The sequence below is a fragment of the Delphinapterus leucas genome, chromosome 19 (assembly GCF_059928025.1).
Source record: "Delphinapterus leucas isolate spDelLeu-1000000601 "Yukka" chromosome 19, BTC_Dleu_Yukka2, whole genome shotgun sequence".
Lineage (NCBI taxonomy): Eukaryota > Metazoa > Chordata > Mammalia > Artiodactyla > Monodontidae > Delphinapterus > Delphinapterus leucas.
Genome location: NC_143147.1, coordinates 7030112 through 7050091, shown reverse-complemented (window position 1 = coordinate 7050091; position 19980 = coordinate 7030112).

The following is a 19980-nucleotide window of genomic DNA, read 5'->3' as shown; positions in this document are numbered from 1 at the left end:
ATGGTGATGATGGTGGTGATGGTGATGGTGATGGTGATGATGGTGATGATGGTGATGATGGTGATGGTGGTGGTGATGGTGATGGTGGTGGTGATGGTGGTGGTGATGATGGTGGTGGTGATGGTGATGATGGTGGTGATGGTGATGGTGGTGGTGATGGTGATGGTGGTGATGGTGGTGGTGATGGTGATGGTGGTGATGACGGTGGTGATGGTGATGATGGTGATGGTGATGATAGTGGTGATGGTGATGATGGTGATGATGGTGATGATGGTGGTGATGGTGATGTTGGTGGTGATGGTGGTGGTGATGGTGGTGGTGATGGTGATGGTGGTGATGGTGATGGTGATGGTGGTGATGGTGGTGGTGATGGTGATGGTGGTGATGACGGTGGTGATGGTGATGATGGTGATGGTGATGATGGTGATGATGGTGATGTTGGTGGTGATGGTGGTGGTGATGGTGGTGGTGATGGTGATGGTGGTGATGGTGATGGTGATGGTTGTGGTGACTGTTTTGTGTTGGTCTCAGGCTATTAATAGTGATGCTATTGGCTGGGAATGCCAGGGGTGCTCACCTTGTCCTGTACTACTTGTGGCGAGCCCCCAGAAACATTTCCCCTTTTGGAACCAGTTGTGGCTGGACCAGCCCCTGTGGTTCTTTTTATGATGGCAAGATACACCTCAGCAATAACCATCAGGGAACTTTGAAAAAGCAAGGTTTATTACTCACAAGTCCTGGAAGGTACACAGCGAGGTCAGAGAGAGAGAGAGAGGGCACAGACCTGGGGTTCTACCGTTATTGGGGTTGAGGGTGGGGTACCTAGGGTTTTGCAGCTTTACTCTTTGTTGACAAATTGAAAACATAAGAGCGAGAATTAGGGTGTTGGGAAGGAAAAGTGGGGTCACTCAAGCAGCCAGTTATCTGGGTCACCTAGGGCTTTCGAAAAGGAGAATTTCATGGGTGGGGCGGCCTGGCCCTTTATCTGCTTGCGTAGCTGGTAACTGTGTCACACAGCTGGCAATATGTTTATTCGAGATGGAGGTCTCTGAAATGAAAGCCTCAGCAATCAAAAGCTTATCGTCAGGCACTTACTTTACAGTGAGGGTGGTGATCAGTATGAACACCTTTTGGCCTATTTTTACATCAGTCTCTGAGGCCCGTTCCAGGAGGTCTGGAACCTCTTGCAGCCTGAGTTTAGCTTTTGTAGCTCACGTAGGCTGCAGAGCGAGCAGCCCACGCCTGCTTTCTACGATTGCTTGCAGCCCTGCAGACGTTGAACTGAGCTGTGATATCTCAGTCGGGCGTAACCACCAGTACTTCAGGGCTAGAGACGTACAGAACAGCGACCCACGGGCCCCTGCCTCTCTCCGAAGAGTGGATCTCCTCCATACCTTCGCGGACAAAGCGCCGCCTCCCTGGGCACCTGGTGTATTAGCAGGTCGACTCCCAGAAGGCCCAGATGCTGTCTGCTTCAGAGTCAGTGCTCTTTACAAGCCTGCGATCACGCAGCAGAACTCGCGGCATCCTCCCTCTTCTCCAGCGAGGCCTGTCTTCTAGAGCCATCTGGGTGATGACACTGGCCTGCGGCTCTACCCTCTGGTGCTCTCGGGGATGCTGCAAAGCTGGGGGTGGCTTTATTACTCTGTCTGTAGCTGAAGCCGAGAGTCAGAGGCCTGAGCAGCAGTGGCCGCAGCCCCGTGATGGCCCTCACCGTCCCTCAGTCCTCTTTTTCCACTTCCGGCCACGTTGGAACCCGCTCTGGCTTCCAGTGCCCGGCCTTGCTCCCCCCGAGAGCCGGCCCTGTGGAAATGGGACGCACAGCCGAGGACTCTAGGCGGGGAGAGCTGTCCCGGCTGAGTCGGGGCATGGCTGCCGGTTGAGACCCTCCAGTTCTCAGGAGCAGAGTCCTTCCCAGCCCTTCAGACATCCTCACTCCATTATGGAGAGATTGAGATTGTTGTTGCTGTCATTTAAAAAGCCCTTCTCGGGGATTCCCTGGTGGCGCAGTGGCTGAGAGTCCGCCTGCCGATGCAGGGGACGTGGGTTCGTGCCCCGGTCCAGGAAGATCCCACATGCCGCGGAGTGGCTGGGCCCGTGAGCCATGGCCGCTGAACCTGTGCGTCCGGAGCCTGTGTTCCGCAACGAGAGAGGCCACGACAGTGAGAGGCCCGCGTACCGGGAAAAAAAAAAAGAAATAGTGCACAGAGGCTGAGAGGCCGGAGAACTCAGTGCGCGGCCCCGGACCAGGACCGTAGGACCCGCTTCCCCACGGGGGAGGGAAGGGCCGGCGGGGCTCAAGAGGGTGGCAGGGACTCTCAGCGGTTGAGTGCGGGACACGCAGGGACCCCTTGGTGCCGGGCCGCTTTCCTCTCACAGGGGACCCCGCAAGCACCTCGCCTTCAGCCCTCCCACAATAGCCCTGGGAGGAGGCGGCCCAACAAAGGAGATTCAGGAACTGACCTGAATCCACATGACTAATAAATAAAATGAGCCCTCACAGCCTTCCTTCTATCTGTGGAGAAAAAACGAGGACAATTCCTTCTAAAGATTTGCTTCACTCTGAAAAATCCTGTGAAATGAGTGTTTTTCTGTAATTGGGGCAGTCACAATGGAACAACCGGCACTGACACCATCTGCTTCCAGCTCGCGTTTGAATAAGGCCCATTCGTGTGCCCCCCACGTGGAGATTCAGGGGAAATTGGGTTTCTGTGCACCACTTGGCAGGGGAAGGCGACCAGCGCGGGCGGCCGGCCCTGGGCTCCGCAGCCTGACCCAGTTAGCGCCCCAGGGCCAGGTGCGGACCCCATGCAGGAGCTCGGGGTGCCCCACGTGCGGGAAGGAGGGTTGCCGGGGTTCCTGGAACCTGCACCTGCAAGGGACCCCCAAGGTAGAAAGGGGCTGGGCTGAAACGCCCCACCCACCGTGGGGAGGCAGCCCCAGCCGCAGCCTTTGTGCCCAGGGTTTTGGGCTGGGACAGTGACTCTACCTGTCCAGTCGCCGCTCCCCGCCCCAAGCTGTGGCTGGAGGGTTCCCCGGGCCCAGTCAACAGCACTGACTACCTCGAAAGCCCAAGGCTGGGCCCCGGTCAGGAAGCCCAATGCTACAAGGCCCTACATGGAGGCAGGGGTGGCCGAGAAGCAGAGTCTGAGATAAAGCCGGGCAGGGCCGCCACACTTGACTAGGAAGCCCGGTGCTGAGTGAATAGCGGCCACATTCTGAATCCCTAGGCCGACGGACCTTGTACATATATGATCTAATGTAATCTTCATGAAAGCTACATTCAGTGACAGATCTGCTACTTGCCACACATTGTTCTGGGTGCAAGGGACACAGCAGGCAGCAAGAAGATGTTCGGGAAGGTTTGGTCTTTGTGCAATTTCTGAAAGGGGAGGAGAAAGACAAGGTGTAAACAAAACATAGGGTCAGAGGGTGAAAGTATCCGCTTGGATTTCCAGCTGCACCCTCTGGGGCAGAGACTGCCTATTAGTCCCCAGGATCTATGTTCTTCCATAGCAGTAGAACCGCAGGCTTTACCTGTGTTCATGGTAACTCAGAACAGAGACTTCATTTCCCCCGGCTTCTCTTTCTGCTGGTGAAGCAATTAACTGAGAGGTGGCCAATGGGATGTAAGCTGAAGACATATATAAAAATTTTGGAGGCATCTTTAAAGGCACAGGGCATGACCCTCCTCCCTTTCCTCCTTTTTGTGTCCTGGAATGTGGACATAATGGTTGGTGCTCCAGCAGCTATCTTGGATCGTGAGGGAAAAATAAACCATTTTGTATAGTCTATGGTTCTTTGGGGTTTTATTTCGTTATTCATGGCTGAACTTAATCTTAACTAATTTAGTCCCTCTTACTAACTGTGTAACTTTGGGCAACTGGCTCAAACCTTCTTTTCCTCGGCTATAAAATGGGACACATTGTAATACCTACTTCGTAGGGCTGCATATGCCAGTGGCTTTCAAACTTGAGTGTGCATCAGAATTACCTGGAGGTTATTAAAGCCCAGAGCGCTGAGCCCCACCTGCAGAGCTTCTGATTCAGTAGAAACTCAGAAGTGTGCGTTTGTACAAATCCTCAGATGCTGCCGCTGCTGCTGGGCAGACGCTACACCTTGTAACTGCAGCCCTGTGTAGGCGCCCCTGCCCCACGCTGTGCAGCCCCCCGGAAGGACACGAAGGAGGTCCAGACTGCACCCCCAGGTGCAGTGACCTTTCACCTCTGTGCCTCTCCTGGGCCCCTGGGGCCCTGACCCCCGATTTCTGGAGGAGTGAACCCAATTCAGATGCCGTGTGCACAGGGCTGCAGTGGAGGGCCCCAGGCCCAGCCCCAGGGGGGCCTCTGGGCACGAGGCGGCCTCTGCCCACTCCACCTGCAGGGAAGTGGCCTCCACTCCCATTAGTCGCAGGGCGGCTCAGGCAGCGAGCACCACCTTCCAGGACCCCCTTCTGCCACATGTGTCGTCCTACCGTCTGCAATTGCCGGTGGGGGACCAGCCCTGGCCCGGGGCTCCTGGATGGTGAGCAGGACAGGTGTGTGCTTCGGAGACGTGCACCTGTGCTCGGAAAGGGGCCCGTGCACGAGTGGGGATGAGGCTGGGCCCCCCCTTCTCCACTGGCCATGGCAGAGACTGCCTCTCTTGTGAGAGGTGCCCGGGCGCCAGGTGACACCACGAACCCCTCCCCGCCAGCCGCTCCAGCGTCATGAGCGGGTGTTCACTGCTAAAGGCTGCACCGAGAGGGCGTGGGGACAATGTGTGTCCCCAACCTAGTGGCTAAGAGGGCAGGCTCTGCACCTCCTTAGCTGTGTGACCTTGGGCGAGGGGTCGAACCTCTCTGGGCCTCAGGCTCCTGCTCTGTAAAATGGGGGTTATCACAGTCTCTAGACCCTGCAACGATCCAGGTGCTTGTTGTAGGCAACATAAAATTAATTAGCTCTGCTAATTGAAGCAGAAAAGGCATTTCCTAAGAGGATATTGACAAAGGGGGCTTCCATGGAGCCCCCATGAGGTGACTGTACTCCACAAGGCAGGTGGTTGCCAGATGTCCCCAGAGATTCTGATGAACTGATCGGGGGAGAGGCCCAGACACTGCCATTGTTATTTTCAAGCTCCCCAAATGTTTCCAAGTCGAGTCAGGGTTGAAAAGTACTGCCCTGCATCTTTATATACGAATTCTGAAAACTTTTTAAAGGGAAATGATGAAATGATCTAATAGCCCCAGAGCCTTCAGAGTTTCTGTCTGTCCAGACCCAGGACTGGCACACCCTGCTTTAAATTAACTGAAATACAGTGCTCGAGGCTTAGCGGACTCAGCCAAAGGGCTTGTTAAAGAACGTCTGCTTTTAAGGGGTACTTAAGCAGTTAAAATATGACTCAGTTCACTGTATCATAACTGCTTTAAATAATTTCCGAACAAGGTGGAGTCAGGGACGAACGAGACGGTATGTTTGGATACAGGAGGAGCCGCCCCGCTGGTTCGGACAGTCTGGTGACCCGCCAGCCACGCAAGACCAGTGCCTGCTGTCTGGACTGTACTTGGGCTTCACGGAGCATTAAAAAGAAATAAGGAAATGAGGAGGAACGTAGCTAATTCTGGGAACAAAGCTGAGATTGCTGGGACTGGGGACTGGCAGGGTTATTGCTTCTTCTTGCATCACTTTTTTGGCCATTCTTTCCTCCCCGGTCTGGGAAGGCACCCACGTGGCCATAGCTTCCTGTTGCTGCCATAATAAATGGCCACGAACTGGGGGCTTCCAAGGACACAGATCTGCTCCCTGTCTGAAATCAAGGTGTCGCAGGGCCGCACTCCCTCTGAAAGCTCCTGGTAGCTGTGGCCGCATCACTCGGCCTGTGTGGTTGTCGCCTCTTCTGTCTCTTATCAGGGCACTGTCATTGGATTTAGAACCCACACGGGGTAATCCATGGTGATCTCATCTCGAGATCCTTCATTTCATCTGCAAAGACCCTGTTTCCAAATAAAGTCACCTTCACAGGCTCTGGGATGGGACATATCTCGGTGGCCCCACTGACACCTTTGTTCAAGGTGCATTTTTACGTTGAGCATTCTGAATCCAAAAGTATGCTTTGACCTAGCCCTGGATCCCAGATTTGGGTGAAAACAGCAGCTTCTGAAGGGCCCTTCAGAGTTGGCCTCCGCTGAGCTGGGGCCCTGATTCTCCAACCCTACTTCTGCTTCTCCAAGGTTAAAATGCAAGGAGGGGGGGCAGGGGGTCATCTAAAGTCATTTAAAATGCAGATTCCAACTAGTAGGTCTGGAGTGGGGCTGACTGTCTGCATTTCTAACGAGCTCCCAGGCGATGCTCACCCCTAGAAGCAAGCATCTGGTGAGTGTGAGAAATGCCAGGTCCCTCCCTCGCCCAGTCTCCACCCAGAATGGTGGTGCAGGCAGCTTCTGACGCCTGAGAAACTGGTCCAGCAGCCCCCAGCCCCAGGCTCAGGAGCAAGGCCAGAACTGAGCCCCGGCCTGCTCCTCCCCGGAGGCACCTCGGGATCCTGGAGGCCAAGGGGCTCTCCCGCCATGGTTAGGAGTTCCAATAGAGCCCATGACCCGTCAGGAGAAGTCTGCACTCTTCCCACCACCTCCACCCCCTCTCTCTTCTGCCCTCTGACGAGCTCGCAGTCTGGTACTGAGACCAGCCCCCGGTTCCACCTGCTGCCCCCTCACCCACCCGCGGGGGCAGCCCAGGTGAGGGCACACGAGGTGCCCCTCCCTCCCATCAGCCTGGGGTGCAACAAGGTGTCTAGCACAGGGACAGCAAGTCCGCTGGGGGAAGAGGTGGCTGTATATTTGAAGGGCCTCCCAGAAAACCTTGTCATTCTGCAGCTGGGTAAGCGGAGCGCCCTCAGCCGTGTGGCCAATGCACGTTGTCCTTGCCGGCGGGTGGCACAGGGGACAGCGGTGGAGGGAACCCAGGACGGGCTCCTGTGCCCGTCCACCTGCCTGGGGCCGAGGAGAAGCCGGGAGAAGGGTGAGCTGAACGCAGCTGGGTGATGCTGCCTCCAGCCCCTCGTTCAGCAAAGGGCAGCACCCCAGACAGCAGCAGGCGCGTCCCTCCTGGACTGGCCAGGCCCTGAGGCACCTCAGAACTGTGCACTGCGTGTCCGTGAGCTTCGAGGCAGCCATGAGAGGGAAGCTTAATTAAAGGAGGCTTGCACGCCCTTGAACTTGACTCCCACTGTGTCCGGCCATCTACTCCCTCAAACTGACATGAAAGGGAAGGGCTGGGCGTCGATATTATCTGCAAACAACTACAAATTCCTTTAGGAGAAAGTCACACTCCGTGGAGTAGACGCTTATGTGGTTTGCAGCCCCTGCAGTGACCTTCTGCACCACTCTGTTTACAGTCGGCCCCGGAAGTGCCTGGTGTCTGGCTGATGTCAACAGTGACCCTCCAGGAATGTTTGCACACCAGGCATCTTTGGATGGCTTATCCAGGCCCTTTCCTGCTCCCCAGCACCCTGCTTCCCCCAACGAGGAAGTGGCTATTTTAGGTGGGAGAAATGAGATGGCAGGATTTTCCCCAAAGGCAGCAGTGCCTGACTCAGGGCTCGGCAGCTCCCGGGACAATGGCCCTGTGTGTCCGGCCCATCCTTCGGTGACTTACAGGCAAAGGGAAGCGGGGGGAGAGGGGACGGTGATTGGTGATTAGGCAGGACTGGCCCAGTGGGTGCCAATCACGGAGAGGAGAACAAGTCCGCAGAAGGAATTACTTCTACAAGTGATGAGCTGCCCATCAGATAAGGTGTGCTAGCAGAGATGGGATGAAGGTGTGGGGATGGAAGTGGACTCCTGCTGTTTTCAAATGAGTCTCTCCCTGAAGGTCTGTTTTCTCTGGGAGAGTGCGTTTCCCCACCCACCGGGCCTGGGGGCTGCCCTGCTCGTGGCCAGATTCTGGAGGACACAGCTGGAGCCCTGAGCCAGCAGCCATGAGAGCCTGTGTGAGCTGGGGTTTCTGTCTTGCAGGGTCCTGGCTGGTATGCTGAGCAACTACTAAATAGTATGGCATCTCTTTCAAAGACTGGGGTTCAGCAATGGGAGACAAGGAAGATAGAGCACTTTGGAGAGTTTCCTGGCAGCACCCATGGTGGACAGGAACGTCTTGACCAGGATCGGGGACGTGCCCGCACACGGCCCTCGTCAGGCCCTGGGCTCCTCGCTGGTGGCATGTGTTTGGGAGGGTGAGGGGGGCTCATTTGGAAAAGCAGCTTGGGCAGGTGACCACAAGGCTTGGAGAGCCAGGCGGGGGGGTGGGGGGACCAGGCAGGAGGTGGGGGGGGTCTGAGCCATCGTCTCAGAGCCTGCTTGGGATCTACTTCCTGCCGACAGCGGGCCTTCCTCGAGTCCCAGCTCGCTTGCTAGGAGTGGCGATGCTTCAGCTGGAAGGGCCGCTGGGAGAACTCGGTCGCGTTCAGGATCTGCTTGTCCCCAGCAGATTTCACAACTGTTCTGCGGTCGCCATGGTTGCCAAACTTGCCCTTGATAACACGAAGACATCCTTTCTGTCCAAACCTTGCCTTCTTCCCCATCTTGCTCAGGAGGCAAAGCCAACAGTGAACACGGTTTTTGGGTTTTTTGGCTGCATTGGGTCTTCATTGCTGCTGCGCGCGGGCTTTCTCTAGTTGCAACGAATGGGGGCTACTCTGCGGCGTGTGGGCTTCTCACTGCGGTGGCTTCTCTTGTTGGGGAGCACGGGCTCTAGGTGTGCAGGCTTCAGTAGTTGTGGCACGCAGGCTCAGTAGGTGTGGCTCGCGGGCTCTAGAGTACAGGCTCAGTAGTTTTGGCGCACAGGCTTAGTTGTTCCGCGGCATGTGGGATCTTCCCGGATCAGGGCTTGAACCCGTGTCCCCTGCATTGGCAGGTGGATTCCCAACCACTGCGCCACCGGGGAAGTCCCTGAACATGGCTTTTAAATCAGCAAACTCAGTGTGGAGACAGTAGGAGCGCCCTGTGTTCTCAGCGTGATTCCACTTGTGAATGTTCAGTTTTGTAACAATCACTAATAGAGTCACTGAGAAGTGCTTTGAAAATGATCTGAGGAAACTTTCCAAGTGACTCTGTCCCTAGAAGTCGGAGGCCATGCCTGCCTGCATCAGTTACCTACAGCTGTGTAACAAACACCCCCAGACTTCGTGCCTTGAAAGAACAATGGACTTTTATCATCTCCCACAGTGTCTATGAGTCAGCAAGTCAGGAGGCTTAGCTGGTGGTTCTGCTTGATCTCGTGAGGTTGCCGTCAGGGCGTCGGCCAGGGCTGCCTCCTCTGGGGCTCCGCTGGCGGGTGTGGGGGTGGGGGCGCCTCCACGGTGCTCCTCACGTGGCTGTGGGCAGGGCCTGCGTGTCCAACCACCCAGCTGCCTCTCCAGAGAATGATCCAAGGAGAGCAAGGCAGAAGCCATGACGTCTTCAGGGTCCGGCCTTGGGGTCGTTTCTACCATGGCTTATTGGTTCCAACGGGCAGGCTGGAGGGTTCCGTGAGCTGTCTCGGGGGCACTTAGTCCTCACTCACATGGTTTGATTCAAGAACAGTGAGGAACTCTTCCACCTTGGATTGCCAGGAGCAGGCGGACCCTTGGAGAGCACCAGAGCAGCCCTGCTGAGCATAGTGGGGGAAGGCCGGACAAAGGCTGCTCACGCCCGTGCCTGCAGTGCACACACACTCTCCCCCGCCAAGTCTCGAGGGTGCAGACCGTGTGCCTGCTGCAATCCCATCTGCCCCACGTGGGGCCCGTGGGCTTGCCAGCCACGCCATCCTCTGGCTGCTGGGGTGAGCGTGGGACCCAGGTCTGGCCAGCTGTGGGGCCCATTCCCCTGCCCAGAGTTATTGGTCCAAGGAGAGGGCAGGTGACCGAGCAAGGCTGTGGGAATCCCTCCGTGACGTCCGGTACGTGGAATCCGCGATCATGAGCGAGGCTTAGAGTGTAGCTCGAAGCTACCAGAGAACGAAGAGGAAGGGGAGAGGAGACTCGAGCACCTGGATCCAGCTGTGACTGAAGCTGGTGAGACGCATCTCCGTTCCTTTCGCCGGGCTTGCTTGCTCACTTTTGCGTGTGTTCACGCGAGGTGGCATTCCATCATCACAACTAGACGACAGTGGGTTTTGCAGCAAAAACAAGCAAATGCAGCAGATTTCACGTCTTTATTACAGCCTCTCAGGGACCAGGGATCCCCACCGTACCCTCTGCAGCCCCCAAAGAACCCCTCCTCCGCCACCCCAGGAAAGAAGCCGACAAAAATGAAAAGGAGTGAACAGACCACAGTTTGCCTCCTGGTTTGCAACCGAACGCTCCACAGCAAGCTGGTCCCACCCGGGACGGATCTCAGGTCCCAGCTGCCCTCAGAGCCTGTGTTTCCTGTTTTCACGGCCAGCTTCTGCATGGGTATTACAAGTCAACGTCTAAAAATGGCTTCTGAAATGAACCGAAACGCCTGAAGCTTGTTCCTTTAATAACGGCCAGTGTTGAGCGAGCCCTAACTCCACGCCGGGCGCCGGGCCAGATGCTTTACTGGCAGTGTGTCATTCAGTCGCCAGGCCGGGAGACGCGGTGTCTCTCATCATCCTTGTGTTCCAGGTGACAAGACCGAGGCCCCAGAGTGGGTCACCTTCCCAAAGTGGCCCCTGTGTCCCACCACCGTCATGTTTCACCCGGTTCTTCGGTCCTGAGACATCCACGCACACCCTGTTTTCTCTCTCGCTGCCCTGGTGGTCTGGCCCTGGCCCAGGGCTCGAAACCAAAACATGACGTTCTCTCCCTGCTGTTAGCTTCCCCCACCCTCATGGGCCCAGGCGCCTGGGCTTTTTCCTGAGAAAGCCCAGGGTGGAGTTCTCAGGGAGGCAAGCGCCTGGCACCTAGCCGGGCATTTCACGGGCACCTGTGCACGTCTAATTGTGTTTTCTGTGTCAGAAGCATGGGCTGTGCTCACCAGAAGCTCGTTAGAAGCCCGGCCAAAGGGTTGTTTGTGATTTCAGGGCCGGGGAGGAAAGTGCAGGACAAGGGTTTTGGCGCCAAACAGTCTCCTGCCGAGCAGTGAATCAAGGGAACGGGTCAGCACTTGCCCCGCCCTGTTTTTGTGTTTGTTTTCCCCACGTCTGTTTATTTTGCTCCTCTAGACAGAAGCCAAAGAGAATACACAGCTACCAAAAATCTGTGGGGAGCAGATTTTCCTGGTCCTTCCAGAAACAGAGCAAGCCGGGCTAGTCCCTTTTCTCGGGGGATTGCGCTGAAGGCAAAGAATCCCTCACCTCTCAGACCTGGTCAGCGATGCCAGCCAACAAGCCAGCAGCCCTGTGTCAGACACGTGCCGTGAGATACTTGTCCATTCCCACCAAATTCCCATCAGGGCTGCCTGGGCATTAGAAGGAATCCTAGTGCCTTGCTTGCAATTAGGGCATCATGCCAGCAGGAGGACCAAGACACTTTGGACAAGACTGAAAGACCCAGGCTTCTGCCTTGAGCCCAATTAAACGTCAGCAAGATTAATCTTCTAATTGTGTTTTTGTGTCGTATCAAACACTCCACATAAAGCAGCACCAAAACCATGTGGCATTTAGAAATACCTGGCTAATTTCAAAAACTTGATTTAATTTTTAGTTGTGGTAAAACTTACATAAAACTTACCATCTGAACCATTTCTGAGTGAACAGTTCAGTGGAATTAAATGCATTCACATTGTAATGCAACAATCACTACTGGGCTTCCCTGGTGGCGCAGTGGTTGAGAGTCCGCCTGCCGATGCAGGGGACACGGGTTCGTGCCCCGGTCCGGGAAGATCCCACGTGCCGCAGAGCGGCTGGGCCCATGAGCCATGGCCACTGAGCCTGCGCGTCCAGAGCCTGTGCTCCGCAACGGGAGAGGCCACAACAGTGAGAGGCCCGCGTACCGCAAAAACAAAAACAAAACAATCACTACCATCACCGGCAGAACACTTTCATCTTCCCAAACTGAAACTGTCCCCGTTAAACACTAACGCCCCCCCTCCCCGGACCCCCCCTTCTACTTTCTGTTCCTATGAATGTGACGACTCCAGGGACCTCACTTAAGTGGAATCAGACAGTATTTGTCCTTCTGCATTTCACTGAGCATGATGTCCTTAAGGTTCATCCACGTTGTAGCCTGTGTGAGAATTTCCCTCCCTTCCACATACATTTGTGATAAAAACTTCCAACAAAGTGGATACAGAGGGAATGCACCTCAACATAATAAAGGCCGTATATGACAAGCCCACAGCTAACATCATATTCAATGGTGAGAAGCTGAAGGCTTTTCCTCTAAGATCAGTAACAAGACAAGGATGTCCACTCTCTCCGCTTTTATACAACATTGTGTTGGAAGTTCTACCTAGAGTAACTAGGCAAGAAAAGAAATAAAATTCATCCAACTCAGAAAGGAAGAAGTAAAACTGTCCCTCTTTACAGATGACAATATATAATACATAGAAAATCCTAAAGATGTCACCAAAAAACTAGTAGAACCCATCAATGAATTCGGTAAAGTTGCAGGATTCAAAATCAATATACAGAAATCTGCTGCATTTCTGTATACCAGTAACGAACTGAGAGAAAGAGAAATGAAGAAAACAATCTTGTCAGCAATTGCGTTAAAAGAATAAAATATCTAGGAATAAATTTAACCAAGGAGGTGAGAGACCTGTACGCCGAAACTATAAGACCACCCCTTCTCAGGATGCGTTCTCTTCTCCCCTAAAAGGCCAAGAGGTAGTCCTGTGGGGCTCAGAGGAAAGCAGGTACAGATCCACGTTAATAAGGGAATTCCTTCTGGAATCACTTTGGTGGTCGACTGGTCATCTTTATGTGAAGCTCTCAGCTAAGCCCAGCCCTTTTAAGCAGTTAGAGTAGAGAAGGTGGCTAGTTTTCACATGCCTTTGTTTTCCTACATATATGCAGTTTTCTCTGTCTAGACTGTGAGCTCCCTGGAGGTCCCTTTTCTTACATAGCAAGTACAGGGGAGGGGATTTATGCCTGCCTTCCATTACTGTTTGAGAGTCCACAGGGCCAGGAGGCAGGCTGAGGACGGACGTGCTCCCCGCAGAGGGCACCCCGAGTTCCCGTGCACTGGGCCTCCCGGGAGCTGTGTCCGTCACCCCACCTTGCTCTGCCGGTTCACGGGCAACGTGAAAGTCTCAGTGCAGCCCAAGGTTTACTCCGGGCGGTGGCCCCCTCTAAACCTCTGGCCCACGTGCCCGCACGCATGGCCGGGACAGCTGTGTCCGGTGGTAGAAGCAGCTTAAGTGGCTGAGGCACAGCCCTCGCCGCCTCCTCGTAATTCCTGGCTTCTCACAGGCAGATAGACGCCAGCTGAATCGGAGCCGGTGCTCGGAGGTGGCGAGTGGGGGCTTGCAGAGGAAGTGAGACCGTCCTCCCACGGGGACGCTCCTGGGACAGACCCCTGGAGGTGCTTTTCCATCGGTCCTTACAGCAAGCCTGGGACATGTAGACAGTCGGCTGCTCTGTCCTCTTGGAGGCCTCGGAAGCTCCGGGCCGCACTTAGGCAGCGGATTCCTCCTGATCGCCTAACCCAGGTGTTGCCCCTTGTCACGGCGGGGCCGCATAAACCCAAAGTGGGAGAGAGGAAAACAACCCATTTGGGGCCCGTTCTGTGAGAAGCCACCTGGTCGGCAAGGCGGGGTGGGAAGGAGAGAAAAGACGGCTTGGGCCTTGTCCCCCGGGCCCAAGTGGTGTGAAAGCGCCCGTGGTGGGAAACACTGCCAGGACCTCGAATGCCCTGCACCCTGTGTACCACCAAGTGCGAAGGGTAACTGAGGAGGAGAGGTTGTCCCTCACGGGGAATAAAGGAAGGCTTCTTGGAGGAGGGGCCATTGTGGCAGGTCTGGAAGGTAGGAGGAAGTTTTCCAGGACATTCCAGACGGAAAGAGGAGCTTAAACCAGAACAACTGCTGGTGCCTACCTAAGAAAGAAGGACAGCGGAGGGACTGCCCTGGTGGTCCAGTGGTTAAGACTCCACACTTCCACAGCAGGGGGCACAGGTTCCATCGCTGGTAGGGGAACTAAGATCCCGCATGCTGCATGTGCAATGCGGCTAAAACCAAACTTAAATTAAACTAAAAAAAAAAGAAAGAAAGGACAGTGGGAGAGAAATCGGAGGAAACAACTTCTTGGGAACACGAGGGGTGAAGAAGCATATTCATCGGGGAGAAGCGAACGGAGACCAGACGGAGCACCTTCTTACACCCACCACCTTGGCCGAAGCAAGAGATCCGACGACACCGTGGTTTCTCGAAGATTCAGAACGACAGGGCAGCTCAGCCACCGTCGGGGGTGTGAGTCGTGTGCACAGCTCGGCGTCGTCCCGCCAGGTGGGCTGTTCACACTCCCCAGGACCCAGCAGTGCAGCCCCTCCGCCTGCAGCGTGTCCACTAGCGGAAAGAGGGGTCGCACCCAGATCCTGTTCTTCTCTCTCCAGACACATCCCAGGCGACTCCCACTGACAGAAACTGTACTGTGGGCCCAACCATAAACCAGTCATTTGGGGGTGAGCGTTGGGGTAGAACATGCTAACGGCTTAAGCCCTGCAGGGCTCCCTCCTGAGGCCCCAGCGAACTGAGCTGGGCTGAGACGGGTGTGCCCTTCCCAGACCTCCCCGGGGCCGCGCACTCTGAGCCCCTTCCCAGGGCAGCCCCTGGCTGTGACCCACTGCGGAGGGAAGAGTGACGCCGGGCTCCCTGGCCTCCGGCAGGACAGACGGGGAGGCGTGATCCCCTATCGCTGCAGGGCTTCCCCTAAAACCTCACCCTGGCCTCCACCCCTGCTTTCACTCCCCAGCAGGTTTCTCCCGAGGGCCTTGAGTCTTTGACTCGGCATCTGTGTCTGTGGGAGTCTGACCTAAGACAGGTGCGATTTTATCAAAAGAGAAGCGAACAGAGGCTGAGCTACGAACACGACGGACCGCACTAAGCGTGGTGGAGAGAGATGGGTTTTATAAACGTGGACAAATCGCGAGACTCTCTGAGCCTCAGTTTCTTCATTTAGAACAAAAGATGCAACCAGGCAGTTTACAGTAGAAACAGCTGCAAATGGTCAGGAAACCCGGGGACACCTGCACAGCATCACGAATAATCAAAGAAACGAATGAGCTCTACGAGCTTCTCCTGCAGCACAAGAAGCCAAAGAAATGTGCCTAAGTAGGAACACTCAGCATTGTTCGTGAGCAACAACTTGCAAAGCACCTAATGTCCTTCAGCTGGGGGTCGGCTAACAGTGATGCACTTTTCCGAGGTGGGTACCTGACAGCCACTGGGAGGCACGTGGTCCAGCTCCAGGTCCCGGCGAGGAAACTCGCCCCCGGTGGGTGACTAAGTGAAAAAAGCAAAGTGCAAGGCAGCATGTACAGTGAAATTCCATGTTGGTACAAAGCATTTCTAAACATGACTATTATAAATTTGCAAGTGCATAGAACACAGTCTGGAAGAATGTACGGTAAGCTGTGTTAACTGTACTTCCTCTTGGGAGTGCGGCTGGGAATTTTCTAGGTAGTTTTGGGTTCTTTTGTGGTATGCTCTTGGAGCGTTTGGAAGAAGATGGGTCACTTTTGTCATTTTTTTAATTTAGAAATTTAAAACAGGTGTATGCTCTTGCCTATCACAGAATCTGCTATCTAGTCCTCACAAAAGCCCCACTAAGGTGGGAATTGCAGCTGTCACCCACTTTACAGATGAGAAAACTGAGATCCAGAGGTCCCTGAAGTCACAAGTTGCAGGGATGAAATCCACCCAAGTCTGGACTCTTAACCACGTTGCTTCACAAAGGAAGACAGGGGTGGGGGGCATCCAACTCTGGTTTTTAGCACCAGAACCCATTCTTCCAATAAAACATTGGCTGGAAGCCCGGTTCATAAAATGGGTGAGAGGGGAGTCGCTCTGCTGAAGAAGAGAGGCTGAGAAGCCGCTGGCTCTCGAACCCCCCGCCCCTTGAGGTGCTCCCAGCACCCAGGGGATCCCTGGGACCCCAGTCTGAAAGTCGCTGAGCTAGGTGACTCTGAAGGCCAGGATTCTAAACTGCTTCTGTTGAAAGGGACGAAGATAGAAATGTGTTACTGGGTCATGCAAACAGGTGGAGTCACCTTGCTTTAAATAAACGCGGGTATCAGGCTGCCCTGATTTAGCCTGAACCACTGCCCACCACAGAAAGCTTTTGTGGGGGAGACACACTGGCCTACTTTGGTTTTGATATAAAAAAAAAAAATCTAGACCCTCAGGAGCTGCCTGGAATAAACAGCACCCACCCCCCACTCCTCATGAGAACAGGAGGCAACTTCTGTTTTCCTCGCTGTTCGGTCTCCAGCAGTGCCCGCGCAGTGACGCTTGTCGAATGAACTAACGAATGGACGGACAGGGGCTTGATTGGTTGACCTTCATGCAAACAGACACCTACACACAGCCCTCAGCCACACTGGCTTTGAGATTTGAGCAACAAATCAAGGTACAGAGGAGTAATGTTGTATTTTAACTCATCAAATAAAATCAACGTCCATGCGTCCATACTGATATAAACGAATAATTGCACAAGTAAATGAGGAAGAAGGGACAGTTTTCCTTCCAGAGAGTTCTACTCAATAAACGTGGCAGGCATGAAGGACAGCAAAAATCACTGCTACAGGCAAGGTCCACCATGGACGCTAAAATTAGCGGGAGGACGTTTAAGGAGAAACAAGATTTACAGGGTAGCAAACTATTCCCCCCCGCAAATATGTATTAATTACAGAGGAAAAAACAATAATTTTACAGTGGAGACCTGGTGGACACCAGGATCACTAGTGATCAGTTAGTGCCCCAAGCAATGGGACGCAGTGTCATGTCCCTCCTGATACGAGACACTGAGGACAACACATCACCACTTCTGTGCCATTTTTCCAATAACGCACAGCCTCAATCCAATCCTGAGAAAGCAGCAGACGAACCCAAATCGAGCAACATTTTACAAAACACCTGATGAGGGGCTTCCCTGGTAGCGCAGTGGTTAAGAATCCGCCTGCCAGTGCAGGGGACACGGGCTCGAGCCCTGGTCCAGGAACATCCCTCATGCTGCGGAGCAACTAAGCCCATGCGCCACAACTACTGAGCCTGCGCTCTAGAGCCCACGAGCCACAACTACGGAAGCCCACGAGCCACAGCTACTGAAGCCCGTGTGCCTAGAGCCCGTGCTCCGCAACAAAGAGTAGCCCCCGCTCGCCGCCACTAGAGAAAGTCCACGCGCAGCAATGAAGACCCAACGCAGCCAAAACTAAAAATAAATAAATTAATTAATTAAAAATAAAAACCTACCTGACGAGCGCTCTTCGAAAAGTCAAATTCACGAAACAGAAGAAAAGACTGAGGAGCTTTTCCAGGTCGGAAGAGACCAAGGAGACATGACACCAAAGGCAACTTGAGACCGAGGCAGAGCAGACACGCACAGGGCCCGGCCAACAGGTGGCTTAAGAGATTTAAGACGAAAATGTCTCCACTCAATTCTGAGGGCCAGAGCCCAAGGCGAGGGCAGGTCTGTTTTCCTTCTGGAGGCCCCCAGGGAAGATCTGTTTCCTGCTTTTCCCAGCTTCTGGAGGCGCAGGCATTCCTTAGCTCACCACCCCTCCTCCATCCTCAGAGCCCTCTGACCTCACACCTCCTACCACTCTGACTCTCCCGCCTCCCTCTTATAAGGGCCTTTGTGATGACATTGGGCCCACCTGGACCATCCGGGCTACTCACCCCATCCCAAGATCCTCACCTTGATCACACCTGCGAAGTCCCCTTTTCCATGTACTTTAACATACTCCCAAGTTCCGGGGATTAGGACACAGACGTCTTCGGGGGAGAGGAAGCGTGGTTCAGCCTCCTATGCTGATCATCCACGAAGGTCAGACTTTCTGCGTAAAAGATGCCTGCCCCACCTCTGGCCCCACGTGCCCTTTCCAGGAAGAAAGATAAAGAAGAAGGAAGCGGCAGCACCTCTATTAGCAAAGGAAAACCTTTCCCACTGATCCTTAGCAGGTTTCCACCTGGGTCTCACTGACCATTGGAACTGAATTTTGTCAACGCTTTTCCTGCACCAGTCGAGCGTGTGATTCTCCCTCCTTCATTCTATTAACGTGGTGTGTTACGTTATTGATTTTCATCTGCTGAACCGTCCTTGCGTTCCAGGAATACATCCCGCATGGTCATAACGTATAAGCCTTTCAATATGCTGCCGAGTTTGGTTTGTGAGGAGTTTTGCATCAATGTTCGTAGGGGATGTTGGTGTGTAGTTTTCTTCTCTTGTGTGTCTTTGCCTGGTTGTGCTATCAGGGTAATGCTGGTCTCATGGAATGAGTTAGAAAGTGTTCCCTCCTCTTTAATATTTTGGAAGAGTTTGAGAAGGACTGGTATTACTACTTTAAATGTTTGATAGAATTCACCAGTGAAGCCATCTGGTCCAGGATCCTTCTTCGTTGGGAGACTTTTGGTTACTGATTCAGTCTCCTCACTAAAGGTTTTATGGTGCCAGAATTTGAACCCAGGCTTATTTCCCATCACAGTCTCTGGTACCCACTATAAGAGGGTTTAGGAGTATGTTTACTCTGCGGCCGCGTGTGTGCGTGTGCGGCCACAGATAATAAGATGACGGGGAGGTGTTTTCTGCTTTGGACAAAACTCCATTAGACTGTGCATGACTTGAGGGTAGAGACTGTCTTATTCATTGTTTCACTCCCAGTAATTGACACTCAATAACCGTTTGCCAGTAAAGAAAGCCAGTTTTCCCAGCACCTTAATCTAAATTATACATCCCTCTTCCTGGAGTATTTGTGGGACCTCCTTGACCATATGTCTTAGTTCAGTTTCCTCCAAAAGCATCGTCAAGGCCCTGGGTGCAAGTAGCCCATTTGAAAGAAAGAAGGGGATCCTGAGGAGGGGCCAGGACGTGAGCCCGGCCGGCAATGGCTGGTGCTGCTCAGTGGGGAAGAGCTGTGAGGAACCGGGGTGCAGCCCTGCTGACAGCTCTTTCTCTGCCCAGTGGGGTGCTGGGACACTGACTTACCAACTCCTGATTCCTGATGGTGGGGTCTGCCCCTGGGGGCATCAACGGCCCACCCTGCACTCCCGCTAGGAGCTGCTCTCTTGCATGGATTGTTGGGATTATTTTTTTTCTCTTTATGGAACAATTTATATTCAGCAGACTCTAAACAGAGCTCTTTAAGATGGGATTTGGTTTAAGCTGTGATCCTGAGTTTAATGGGCTGGAGTCGGTGGGGGGGGGGCGGGGGCTCTGTGCTTATTGCCTCTCAGGCCTCTTTGAGTCCACTTTGCGCCCAGGGCCATTATCTCTGCAGCCATCCGTGGCTGGTTTCTCCTGGCCTGACCACTTGCCCCCGCCTTAATCTGGAAGATCAGCGGCTCTGAGCTCAGGGGGCCGGAGACCTTCCCGGAGCTCCTGTCCCCACCTGTTCCTGCAGGACTCTCTCTCAGACCACAGCACTACCCAGGGGAGCTGCTGGCTTCCTGGAAGGCAGAGGGGACGTAATGAAAAGGGAGGTGCCCAGGGGGCTGGGAGGGAGAACACAGGCGGGAAGATGGAGTCTTCTGTGTAAATGAGTAAAAACCAGGTTGTGGGGTAGAGACCCACTCGTTCATGCAGCCCCTGTGAGCACTTCAGGAAAGACACCTTTCTCCCAAGTGCAGCTTGGTGGGAAGAGCACAGGCTGATTTCAGCTCCCTTTGATCCGTGGGCCAGGCGAGTTTTGCAGTGCACAACCTGAGCAACTGCACAAGTGGGGCTTGTGGGCACCCCTGCCTCTCCTCCTGGCACCACGACAGTACGGCACACAGGCAACTGGGGATCATAACTTATCAAGTGCTCTTGTCGACTGTGTGCTGGGGATGCAGCTGAGAAAAGCCTGTGCATTTCAGATCAGTCTGTTGCCAGAAATAGACAAGAAAATCATCACTTGAGAAACAAGAAGACA